Source organism: Calonectris borealis, chromosome 5 (assembly GCF_964195595.1).
Source record: "Calonectris borealis chromosome 5, bCalBor7.hap1.2, whole genome shotgun sequence".
NCBI classification, from domain to species: Eukaryota; Metazoa; Chordata; class Aves; order Procellariiformes; family Procellariidae; genus Calonectris; species Calonectris borealis.
The window spans coordinates 6381026-6395124 of record NC_134316.1 but is presented as its reverse complement, the minus strand read 5'-3'; positions in this window follow the sequence as shown (position 1 = coordinate 6395124).

Genomic DNA, 14099 nt, shown 5'->3' with positions numbered 1-14099 from the left:
GTGGGGAATTAGAGGGCCTGAGGTGTGAAAGATTCTCTGTGAAGCTAAGGACCTCTGTGCTGGGGTCCACTGATCAGCCTGGAGGATGTGACACTCCCAAGTGAGGGGGAATGGCAGGAAATTAAGCCCAGAGAGTTTCCTGGCCACGCCACTGTCACCTCCACAGTCAGAGCATGACCAGACCCAGATGTGGGCAGTCACCTTGGGATAACGTCATGAGTTACCAGTGATACACAACGGCAGATAAAAGCAAAACCATACCTGTGACTGGTGAGATGAAAAAAAAGAGGGCTGAGAGGCAATAGAGATTATTGTGCTTCAGGTGGAAATATGCTTTGTGGAACTTCAGAAAAAGGAGTCTTTCTGTAAAAGGACTGCACTCTGCTCGTCTCCCCATTCTCCAGACACCTTAACCCATCTTCTTTGCTTATTTTCATTTGCATCTCAAGGCCAGAGCCAGCCTGTTGAAGTCCTCTGCTGCACCACTCACCATATAGCCAATAGGATAACTTTGCAGCCAGCCCTTCTGACTGCTTTACGATCCCTAACAAGATTTCGACCGTTCCCTGCTTTACCTCTGTGACGACGTAGCAGGCTCTGCCAAGAGGAAATCTTCAAAGGACTTTGCATAATGTCATAACAAAGTTGCAGCAACCAGCCAGATCTGGACTCAGGATCTTCCTTGGTGAGCTCCGCTGTGTGAGCAGCCCCCGGTTGTTCCTCCCTTCTGCTGCTGCCCGGGGAGGACCTTGCAATCCTTATACTGTTTTTGCTACAGAAGAGTGCTTGAGAAAACAAGCTGTAGGGTGTCCCAGACCTCCCAGCTCCCAATCCCATGCCTTCCACAAAAATCTGGAATTTCCAGATATGTTGTGAAGCTGCTGCAACATTCTTTTGCAAGACGAGCGCACAAACTCAAATCTGAGGCAGATCAAGGAATCACCCTACACAGATGCCTCTTTCCAAATACCTAGTGCTATCGTCCAAGTCTTTTAACTGAGTCCAGCGTCCTCTTGGTGATTACCCAAGGCTTTGTTAGACATGCAAATGAGACACTCATCTAGGATCTTCTTAGATGAGGACTTCGTGATGCGCTGCCTGCCTTACAGTGACAATGAAAGACTTTTTTTGCTCATGCTGGGGACTTGCTGAGTGTGCATAGGAGAGCAAGCACTCAGAAACCAAGGTTTTGAGGACCTGACAGCATTCCCAACTGACAGCACACCAGTTCGCCTGTTCAGCGAAACCACCACGAACAGTAGTGAGAAGTAGGCAGGCAGCCAACGGAGATTGCTGCCTCCTGTGCTCATCTTCACCTTCCTTTCATCCTGCAACCTCACTTACCCTTCTAACCAAAGCTGTAGGCTTCAGGCTGAGGCTGGCTGCCTGTTTATATATTATTACTCTGGCCTCCTAAAAGGGGCTTTGGACACTGGTACAGCACAGAGTAAGAAGGAAAGTGCAGTCACCATTTCAGAATCAGCATCTAACACGCCCAGTAGTATCTGAAACACCAGATTATCCCAACACTCATGCTAAGAACCAGTTTTCCAGATAACTGCTGAGAAATGTTGACATTTTGAAACACGTTCCCTAATGGATTATTGTAATCAAGTTATGGGCATGGCACTATTTAGTAGCATTTATTAAGTGCTGCAATTTCAAATAGTTTATCAATGAATGAAGCAGGCAGTTGTTAGGTAATAACCTGGACCCACTAAATATTCACTCTCTCCCTGTATTATTCATTCCCCTCCACCAATATTTTGTGATTCTAAAACATTTTGTTAGGATGAAGGTATTCTGCAGCTGTAGGAATGGGAAAAGCAGGGTTCAAGAGATGGAAGGGGGATAGTAAGGAAGGAGCAAGAGTAACTCATGGGCAACTGGCAGCTTGAAGGCTGAAACTGCCAGATCCATCCTGGAAGTGAGCTTTTGCAAAACAGCTTCCTGGGATAGGGCCTTTGCACGGGCAAACAGCACCGGAGAATCCACTGACCTGCCAGCAGCCAAGGAGATGCAACTCTGGCCCAAGGTGATGAGAGAGCCTGAAATCCCAGTTGCTCTGCATGGGCAGCGAGAGCCACACACCCAGCGTTATGCAGAGCAGCTCATTTCAGCCCCCGAAGTGGCACAGCCTGGCCAGCACGGTGCTATACCCACACTAACAAACCTTGCTCGATGCAGCTATATTCTGCTCGTTTGAGAGCCGACTTCAGCTCTCCACTTGCCCCAAAAGACCAAGACTTAAATGCCAATACTTATATTTTGAGAGTCCAGGATGGGCTCCCCCCACACTGCATTTGAGCATTATTTCCACATGCTGCTGTGTTTTGCTAAGCCATTCTGCTCATTTCCAGGAGGATCCCACGGGGTTAAGGAATTAGCCTGGGGCATGGGAAAGTTGAGCTTCATTCCTTGATCTGCCACAGAAACCCCAAGTGCCACTGGGCATATCACTCAGCGCCTGCACTTGGGTCTCCTAACTGTAAAATAGGGATAGGAACCCTGTGAGGGTGTTGGCAAGAAGATAAAACGTATTACCATCTGGGAGGTGCTGCGATGCTGTGATAAGAGGGGCCATGCAAGAAACTTAGATAAACAGTTTCAAAACTCTCAGCTTTTTGGGGCTTTCTCTTCTACACTTGACGTACTCTGTGATTTCACACAGCCAGCTTCAGTCTTGTTTGCTCACAGCTTCCGAAGCATTAGAGGTTTCCAGCCCAAATAACAGGTCTTCCTTCAAATTACAAAAGGTCGTGATCTTTACAATGGCAGTTTGAACCCAACATTTTAAAGGGAGTAAGCAGAAATCTCCATAATGCTTCGAGGCCAGTGGACCTAAGGCTTTACACTTTGAGCACAAGAACATCTGTGTCATTTCCCAATGCTATCTCATCGACCACAACATTCACCCTCGGAGCACACCACCAAGTGAAGCCTTTTCCAGAAATGCTACATCTCTAATGATTGCAAGCTCCGTTTTGCCCATCAGCACTCCAGCAGACTCTTTAGGAGCAGGAGGGAGAATTATAGATAAGTCATTCCCCCAAAACCCTAGAAGAAGAAACCCAATCCTGTAAATACTTTCTAGGATCAGTGGTTTAAGCTTTCATAGACACTGAAGAACGAGATGACATGAAGTCACTGCAGGAAGATGTAAACAACCCATGAAAAAAACATTGCATTTCAAAAGATAGGGTACTTCTAAGGCCACGGCACTCTAAACAGAATTATCTGATGCCAGCACTGTTTATTTGGTGTCTGAGGTCTCACATGCAGGGCAGCCACAGCTTATCAGAGAAGAGTTGTCACCCATTTAGAGGGAAGCTTTAAGCTAACAAATTCCCGCACTATGGAGATACCAACCACATGTGAGAATGGGGCTGATCGTACTCATTTTCCACTAGGGAAAGCAGTTGCCAGCACCACGACCTCCTTCCCCAGGATTAACGCCGATCAAACAGCACAAGGAACAAATAGATGAGCCAAGCAGGAGTCCTAACATCAGTATTCCAGTTATCCAATGTGCATATATATACAGCTAAACACATAATAGATTCAGTAACTTCAAAGCGCACATTACCTGGCTGAATTAACCCCCACTTCCAGCCTATTAGAGGATGCTTAAGAGAATAAGAAGCTTTCAGTCACACTCAGCAATATGGTTGTCATGCACACGGGGGTACACTGCACAGAAATCCAGCAAGAAAATGGTATGAACGATTTTTTCAGTTTCTGAAATGACTTTGGTGATGGGCCAGTGTCATTCTGCAGGTTCATATAACATCAAATACCCTTCTGGCCCTTTGAGAACCTGTGAATTACAGTTAAATAAGCCCTAGTAGCTTGTTCCTTGACGTTAACTATGGAATTGTGTTGACATATGAAGAGTCGACTCGTGTTGCCCAGCATTTGCCCTGTGCCAGCCGGGAGCATGCTTGGATAATTCTGTCTAAGTAGTTACAAAACCAGCAGAACTCAGGAGAAAAGGCTCCTGCAAAATTTGGCACCATTCCAGTTCACCAGCTAAATGCTTCCATCTGATATTCAAAACAGGCAGGTGGAAAATTATCCAGAGACACACCATCACGTTCTGGCTGAGCAAATGCAAGAGGGACTAAAATACCACTTTGGACAGTAAGTCAATTTAAATCTAAAAGTGTTTTCCCATTGATCCTCCAGTTTTTCTGGAAGATGCACAGGCTGTTCTGCTGTGGAAGAGACCCGTGTGTCTGAGGGTTTGGAGGGGAGTGTTAATTTATATTTTCCTCCTCACTTGGTAGGATTCAAAGGGAGTCCAGCTTGTTTCGCCATGCCAGCCTGTCATTTTATTCCACCAGGCCTCCAATGCAAATAAATCACCCAGTGGGTTTGTAAGGTCTGCTCACAACAGTGTTATAACTAATTACCCACAAAAGCCATGACGATGTTAAGCAGAGCATGCTCAGAACTTCATCTCACCTGACATCCAAAAAATTAACACACGTTACAAACACGGATCTCCAAGGTCAACTCCTCTCGCGATGAGATGGGTTTTGCTCTCACATAGCAGGAGGCACATCAGATGTAGTTCTTACATGGTATGATCTCCACACTCAATACACTGCCAACCTCACAGGTTGCAAAGAGTCAGCAACCATGTCATTGCAATGTCCATTAGAAAGACATACTAGGCTTTATTATAAACAAACAGGCTTTGGTGCAAGGAGCCATATTTCAATTACTTAAGCCCTAATGCCAAACTTGGTCTGTTTCAGAAGCAAGATAATACAGCACTCACACAGTACGTTATCCTTGCTTTTCAGTAGCCATAGATAAGTATCATTATGTCACTGTGAAAAAATGCACTCAATTATCCAACGTTGTTATTACTTAATCTGCGTTTCAAAAAAAGCTTTAGACTGAAAAGATGTTAGATAAAGGCTAAGTATTGCAGATAAAGGCATTGCTTCACTGAATATATGCTGTAAAAGCATGAGCTGTGGTTGCACATATTTAAATGAACCAGGCTTCTCTCAGCACCTTCCCATATTGGCAGAATCACAGCCGCAACAGGCTGCTTGCACAAGAAGGTGGTTGGAGCGCTAAAAGCAAAATGCAGAGGTAGGCTAGGGAAGGAGCCTGCTTCATGTAGGCAAAGACTTCCGTAACGCTTGGCTGTGAATCTCCTCCCCAGTGCATGGAGACTGGGTCCCCACTAAGGTCTGTCCAGGCAGCACACATAACCAAGCTGCGTATGGCACGACTGGAGGTGATGGTCCAGCCTGAGGCTTTCTCAAATGGGAAAAGGAGCTGTATTCGGAGAAGCATGGCCACCAGATTCTCATTCTCTACACAGTCACCGACGAGAGGTAACAGGACTTTTACTTTGGACGCCCATGTTTGGATTACAGCTGCAACCCCGTGTCAGTGCTGTGTACTTTAATGGTCCCAGAAAATGGGTCTGGCGCTCTGAATTGACGACAAATTGATTGAAACCAGATGTTGTGAAAAATGCCTGTCCAAGTTCAATGGCACATGAATGGTCTTAGCATGCCCCCAGATAATCTGACTTCTGTGCCCCAGTCTGCTGCAATAAACTAATTGGGAGGATAATATTTTGTCTCTGCATTGTGAACTCCTTGGGGAAAGGAGCTTTTTAATTGCATACACAGCCCATGACCTGGTAGGCTCTAAATCTCACTGGACGATGTGCAAAGTTATAGCAGGACCTCAGCTGAACATCCCTAGCTCATGTTACTGTCTGGATTATCAAAACTTCAGACTACTAAATCGTCTGTATTCTTCAGGCATTGCTGGGAGTTTGGTTTCCCCACTGACCTAAGCTCTCTCTTGGCATTGTCAAAAGAAGACAAACAATACACCAGAGGTACAAAAGCACAGAAGTAAAAGCAGCATCAAGCTGTTGTTTGGCCAAGCCAGCAGATGCACTATGGCAATATTGGCTTTGTAGGAGAGCAGAGATGGCCAGAGCCTGCATGCTCAGGCCTCATCACTTTGCAGACCTCATCATAACAGATATATTTACACTGGCTCCACCTAATTAACACACCCTGCCAGAGCCAACCTTGCACTCTTCAGCCTGCACATGCAGAGCAAGACCCCAATTTGGTCAGCTTGTACTTCCCAAGGCAGATAAAAATGACCTCAAAAGCCAAGCGTGATTCGTGGACTGCCATTAGACGGTCCCTGGGAGGATGATTGATTGATCCTGTTTACCTTCAGCACTGCAAGACATTTAACATCAGGTTGGGAGAAGCACAGCTTTGTAGTTGTTATTCTAACGGGCTTCAAGACAGAGCTATTTGTTTAGGAGCATGATAAGACTTTTCAGACCACTGGCTCCCCGGGCAAGGCGCTGAAAGTCTATCACAGCAAACGCAAAGTCACAGCACTATGCTCTGCAGAGTATTACCAAGAAAACCTGTTCCTGTTGTATTTCCCTGTCAAAATTACAAAAAGCCCAACAAATCCTACAGCATTCAGCTCACATCTGTCCCAAAAACTGGGGGAAGAAGCCTCCAGCTAAGGTACGGAAGAGAAAAGGTTGAGAGCAGACTCTCCTGGTGACTAATGCAGCCGAGATAAACATCTAGATGTTCGCTAAAACATACAGTATCACACGCAGATTAAAGGCTCGTTCCGAGATTTTGCAAGCAGCCAGTGACTCCTACCCAGCCATCTGCCCAGAAAGGGCCTCCGACTTGTCAACCAATCCATTTCCCAGTGCCACAGGCTGGGTGATACCGATCTCTGCCGTGTTTTGTTATGAGAGCTTTGATGTACGAGTCTCCGCCGCAGCGGCAGCCCCCTTTAGGGAACAAAGCCGTGGTCTAGCCAGGCTCTGCACCAGTTGTCCAGGTATTAGGTTCTTTTTCCCAGCTTCGGGGCAACGCTATAACTAACCTTTTCCTGTGACCTTTTCCAGGGAACCTTCTGCTCGTGGCCATCTGCATCCTCTCTCCCTTTTCTTTTAAAGCATTCACCTGAGCGTTTGCAGCAAGCAATTACACACACTCTGGTTTGCATCAGTCACAAAAGCTGTAAGCCTCCAATTAACCACCTCATGCCTTTTAATGATACAACGCTAAACAAGGAAGAGAATTAGAGGGAACATCCTCAGAAGTGGTTTGCAGCAGGACAGAGCAGTCTTTATTATTGTTTATATTAGGGTAGCACCTAGGAAACTCAGCTAGAGGCTGTGAAAACAAATAGAGAACTTGGGGAATTAATTTAATATGGAGAATTTATAGTCTATAGGACAAGACAGAGTAGGTGGATGAGGTGTAGTGTAATGAGGAGAACACAATGATTTTCTAAGGATCAGAATAACCTGCCAGCATCCTTCACTCATCACTGCCAAGTTCCTGTATCCTCCCTCTTCGACACTACTTCAAGAGTGTGAATGCTGGCAGAGGGCTCAATAGCAAAGACGAGTGCTTCTTTGACTCCCAGAAGACCCATGTGGCAAAGAGCAGGGGAACGCGTTGTCTCCGTCTTCAAAAGATAACTGAAGATACTGCACCTGCTCAGAAGGTTTCAGGCAAAACAGCATTTCAGAGGAATTCACCAATTCAGCAAAATCTCAACAAGGTGAGTCAATTTTGCCCAGGTTCCCATGAAACTCGCACAGGACTCCAAACATCAGAAACCTGCTGAGTTTCCTGCCTGGTCACCCATCTGGTTCCTCCACCGTTCAGGTTTCCAGGGCCCTGGGGCTGCCTGCTGCCAAATAGGCAGCTTCACAAGAGGGGATTTCACTGCTCCCACACTTCTCAGTTTGGGGTGTCCCAGATGTCAAACCGTCTCAGGGAGGAAACACAAGCACATCTACAGATGGAGAGCCCATGGAACTGAGCTGAGAGGCTCAGCGCTCCTGAGATCGGCTCTTGAGACAACCCACAGTGCAAGCTGGTGCACTATTTCCTTTTGCAGAATTTCTGCTTGGCTGTGTTTTGCTCCACTTGGGAGGGAATTCAGCCTAATTTCATCAAAACTAAACTTCTTCCCAAAACAGAATCATCATTTTAAACCCATTCCTACAGACACCCTCACAGGGCATCTGCTGTGAGAGGGCAGCTGTAGCCATTTCCCTCTCAACAGCAGCCTCTGCACATCAGTCCTGTTTCAGCCGCTCTCAGGTCAGAGGCAGAGAGCTGTATACCCTGTACAACCCACCAGAAACACTGCGGGGATATACAAATCATTCAAATCTAAATTGCCTGGTCTGGATGGCAGATGATACAAACTATCTTACAGTCCCATGAGCTCCCCAAGGGAGGAGAACAAGGTAAAATCTCCGTAATTTATCCATCAGCTTCTAATGGAAACAGTTGATTCTGCCTGAGGACTACACACCTGATATTGCGAGTGACAACAGCATCGTGGGCTGACCCCAGGGCTCAGGCCAGTTCATCAGACTCACAGACAAAGGAAATAGGGGAAGAGTTTCGCTTGGAGAAATCACTGCCTAAATGAAATTTGCTAGAAAATTTCGGAGAAAAGAGGACAGATTTTGGAAACAAAAGGCCCTGAAGGATGCTTAAAGTATACGAGAGGTTTCTTGTTCTCCTTCATCTATCACTGGACATTTCTCACTGCTCATGGACCAAGAGATAGCAGCAGCAGCTGCTGTGCACAGACACCTTTGCTTACCCTGTTCAGTCACCGGTAAGCTCCACTGGGAGCCTAATTTTATGTACGCTACGAGAAACATGTTTCCAGAAGTCTGTGTTTTTCCCAAAGACATACCTGCAACGTGTCGAGCAAGCACCGAGGCTCCTCCCTGGGATGCGGCCAGACGTGCTGTGAAAGCCAAGAGCTCCCGAGCACGCTGTGGGGAAGTTCTCCTGGGAAACATCTGTGGGAGACACTGACACCAGCTGTAGGGTTATGTGGGGCTTTAGCAACAAAGCATTTGTCAAGACCTGCTTATTAGGATGTTTACTCACAAAATTGGCCTTTTCATCAGTGCACCATAAGTGGTTTCTGAAAGCAGCCCTGACCACCAAGAAAACGGTCTCACGGAATCAATCAACAGGAACAAGAGTGAATCCATCAGCCAGAGGAATCAGTTTCTAGCACAAGGACCAGCTACTTTTCCCCCAGCTTCACAGCTCCCATTTGTCCATTTTCCTAACCCCTCTAATTGTAGATCAGTAAACTATTTGGGGGTTTAGATTTATATCAATGAGGATCCTTTGGCAGGACAAAGGGCCTTTTGTTTTCTTCCCCCATGCAAAAGCATTGACTGTGCTATACAGTAGGTACAGTGATTTACTATTTTCACTTCTTTTGCTGTCTTTCCTGTCCATATCACGATGGTTGTGTTGAGGAATTAATAAAGAGGGGAAACACACCAGAAAGAAAACCCAGCTCTACACTCACCTTTTTTTCCGAATATGAAATCCACTGCTTATTTCATATTTTTGTAATGGATCCACAAAGTTCACTTAGACCAAGGACGTAAGTGGTCTGCTCTGAAGTCATGAGGAACACCTCCACAGCTGGATGACTTCAGGTGAGAGTCAACAGGACAGAGGACGGAAGTTAAACAATCCCGTTTTAGTGGCAAAGAGGAGGGAAGGGAGGAAGGCTCACAGCGCCCACATTACTATGTACGCGAGCCCAAGCAACCTACCCAGGGTGACGGTGGGCATCTGTAACAGGCCCAGGAGAAGACGCATGCTCTGAATCAAAAGTCAATGGCTCAGCAATAAAAGCCTCTCTCAGGGCTAAGACCATCCTTCAAGGGCAGCAAGTCTTACTGTAGATCAACACAGGAAAAAGATAGCAGTGGGGACCACAGCAGAGATCACTATCTCCATGGCAGAACTAAAGGCAAGAAAGAAAGGGAGCTTAACATTTAACAGTAATAATAAATATTTCTGAGCGTGCTTCCTCCTTTCCTTGCAGGAGCATCTTCACCTTAAGCACTGATGGGCTTCAGGTGGGATGAGTGAGATCCAAACCTCCCAGTCCTGATATCCCTGTTGGAAAAATATCTTGAAGTAGTGGTGGATTGTGCAGATACAGGGTTGCTTTAGGGTGTCCTGCACAGTGTTGAAGAGAGCGGTGTGTTGACTCGATGTGTTGTTCCATACAAGCCTCTCAGAAAACACCTGTAAAAAATTGAGACGTTGCGGATAAGAAGGGGGTAGTTTCCCTTTCTTCTGAGCAACTGAACATCAAGGAAAACATTATGGTGAGGTTTTTGACAGGAGAAACAAGCCAGAACTTCAGTTTTATTCAGCGCTTGTGCTTTAATGCCAAGCCACAATTTATTTCATTAAGAAGAAGAAAAAAGGAAACACTTACCAGGATGAACATGCTGTCTGCTGTGGCCTGGAGGCATGAAGGTGGCTTAAGCAATAGCAGAGATCGGGATATCCAGGTCAATAGCCAACACTGCCCTTGACCTCACTGGCCACCAGGTGAGATGGCTGCTTGCATGACGCAGTCAGGCGCTACTCCTGTGGTTGGTGCTATGGCCTTTGCAAGCTGCTCCAACAGGATTTACAGACTGCTTTCTTATCAAACCTGATGGATTTCCTCTCCCACTCCTTTCCCAGCCCTTGCCCTGCACTGGAAGATACAGAGCATGATGCAGCATTGAGGACTGACCTTATGTCTAGAAAGAAAAGGCCATCACCATGATTTTGCCTTCCAAGGTTCTGGATTTTTAGCAAACTCCTACTCTTTCCTGAGTTCACCTTCCCAAGAGAAGAGCAACTTCAGGAAATCGTGTCAGTCAAGAGTCCAGGAAAGAAAACTGTAATGCGATATAGGTCTAACCCGCAGGAATGCTGGGAACGACTCCTTTTACAGTGGGCCCTTCCAAAAGGAAACCAACCCATTGTAAATAATGTGTCTGGGAAGAGAAGACAAACTTTTAACCCTTCCCTTGCCTCTACTCTTTGCTCAAACTGCACCTTTCCCTGAAGCCAGGCAGAGCCATCCTCTCTATGCTTCCTAGCTCTGTTCTCCAGCTCTGGGTAGCCCAGAGATCCCACTATTCTGCTAATCCCACTGCCTGAAACTGGGATTCAAGTAAGATTAGCCAGGCACATGAATGGGTGGTGCTCCAGGCCCTACAGGTTTGGTGTCTGCGCCTGGCCCTCTGTGCCTGCATCGTTCTCCCAACTCCACCTGGACATCCGAGGGAAGGGAGCGAATGTAGAAAGGGTCATTCTGTCTCATCCCGAGTGCCATTCCCAGGGCTTACACAAAATCCTGCTATTAATACAGAGCACAAGCACGTTCACTCATATATCTCTAAGTGTTTTTAGCTCAGTGTCCTCAAATCTAACAAATAACAAATGCATCTCTTCCTTTAAAAGCACTTCTTTCTATCACTGCTTAAAGCACAGACTCAAGATACTGCTTCTCCCAAATTCAGATTAGCAGTTTGGATCAAGTTTCACCGTACAGGGTCTGGCTCTTAAGGGAGCGCAGGGAGTCCTTCCAACATTAGCCAAGAGAAGCCACTGGGATGGCTTGTACAAACAGACATAGGATGCTGGCAAAGACAAACTTCGAGACCTTGATCCACCAGCATTCCTGAGCATGTGCTTAATTCACTCCAACCACGAAGTACCCAAAGCATGCGCTGAAATGCTTCGCTGAGTAAGAATGGGCTTAATCACATGCTTAAACGCTTACTGCATGAGTACTTCAGAGATTAAGATTGATTAGGTCCTTCTCCTCCCTGTACCTCATGCTTCCCCTCCTCCTCATGAAAATCTCATTTCTGAAGACACGAGGCCACAGAGTGCAAGGGGACACAGGGAACATATCCTTCAACAGGTTGCAAGTTTTCCAGCTTCCTGCCTTTGACCACAGAAGACTTGAACTTTTTTTAGGAGAAAACACTTAATTTGCTTACAAAGCCATTACATCATGAGGTCAGAGTCCAAATCATACAGATTTTCCTTCAGTATTGCCATGAAAATCTTAGTTCCCAGGACTTTCAACTCCAACTCCTTTAAAAAGAACAAAAGCCAGATTTTCAGAGCTTGGCTCAGTGAAATCACGTTATTAACGTTAATATACTTTATTGATCTTAAAGGAATACAGCATGGAAACAAAGGCCATTAATTGAGAGGCTCTGTTTACATTAACAAGTCATTCAGCACAAAAGGAGCAGATCCAAACTGAGGTCCCCACAAGCACAATATACACAGTCCAAGTGTTTACTTCAGCCTAGATTTAGCCTGGTACCCAATGTCATTTGGACCAAACTTGTCCACATTTTTTGACTGGAAGCTATTCTAGGGAGCCATCACTGGTTCAGACCCCCATGTCCCTGTCCAGGAAGAAGCACATTTGCTGTGCCCCTGGAGTGGACCATCTGCGTTAGCATTCCAAAGGCATCTAGCTAGGGTGCACCAAAACTGCTCTGCTGTCCTAACCAACACGCAGTAAGTGGAGATGACCATGGGATTCGCTTCCAGACTGCTCTGTTGCTCCAAACAAAAGCAGGAATGTAGACATAGTCAGAGGGAGAGAAAAACTCTCCAAGAACAGCAGTCCCAAGGCAGGTGCAGTAGATGCCCAGCGCTCTGTTACCAGGATGGTTCATTATTTTGGTCATCAACTTTTTCTACAGTTTAGAAGCAACTGTAGGATGTAAAATTGCTGCCCAACAGTGACTCCCACAGTAGGCTACTATATGGACTATGTCCATAACAGTGTTTGCATTACAGGGGGATGATGTTCACCGTAATAGAGGACTTCGGCACAGACTGCCCATGTGAAAGGGTGGATGAAATTACTCTGCCGTAGGACAAGAATGACCAGAAACACATGTCCATAGTTTGAATAAATACATGCCACCATCAGCCAAGCGTGCAGAGTGAACTTCTTTGCAAAGCAATGCAAAACTCATCTTCAGCAGCAGTTGGGAGGACAAAAGACTAATAAAGAGTGAGTAAATTCAATTGCATAGACAACTCCCATCAGCTACACCAAGACCATAGGAATACAGGAAATGGTCTGCTGGGTCAGCAGGATGGTGCATCTCCTCCAGCTAACGGTGCTTCAGCAGTTGCAGGAAAAGACAATCTTGAGGGGGAGCACGCAAGCCTGGCCACTATTTGCAGTCCATTCACCTCACACTCCTCCTAGCATCCACAGTCATTGACTGGGGATGGTAGAGCACACATCCTTCCCTACCTTCTCTAACTCCTTTGAACTTGCTAATATTACATCTGCCTCACTATTTCCTGTGGCAGCGAATTCCCTGCTGTGTAAAAAAGCACTATTATCCCTTTTAAATGGATCTCCCACTTGTTTCCATATGTCTCCCCTCATTCCAGCATTGTGGGATTTTTTAAATCCCAGAGCAATTGTTTCTCACCACAGTGCTCCATCTATAAGGTTTAGTTAGAGAAAGAAACATCATGCCATGCAAGGAGCCTCAACACAACTCCTTGGAGTTTCAGAGAAATTCAGGAGAAAAGCAAGTTTGAAAGACAGACCTGGGGTTTATGAATTGTCTCCATCGGTTTGCAGTCTCTGTATCCTCTCTGCACTGTGCACAGGACATCGCAAAGAGTTGAGAATGGTTCCGTTTTTTGTACTGGCAGCTCAGTTATATGTATTATTGTTGGCTACTCCAAAGGTACATACTATTTGCTGAAGTTAGCTATTAAATATGTCTTTAGCTGTCTCAGCTTCCTCAAAATGTTCATGTCCTTGTTCCCTCCTGTGAGAAAAATCACATGCTGAGGGAGAGCCGTGCCCAGCGTGGCGAGTCATCTGCCGAGTGGCCATCACAGCTAGTAAAAGCCTTTGCTGCCCTTTGTGGCAGAAAGGGATGCAGGTCCCTCAGGGGTGGCTTCGCTGGCTGCCACCTGAGGAGCGCCTGACCTTTCTCAGAGCCAACAAACAGATAGGTTTGGGATTAGTGAAGGCACAGGACTCTGTTGTAGGGAATCTGTTGTCAGTCCTTAGCCAGGATGAACCCTAAGCCAGAAGAAAACTAGAAAACTTGCAAGGGATGGACAGATTCCTTCTGAAGTCCCAGGACAGGTAAAGTTGCAAAAACCTGGGACCTACAGGCTCTCTGCAAGCAGGGGTTGTGCTATGGAAGGCCA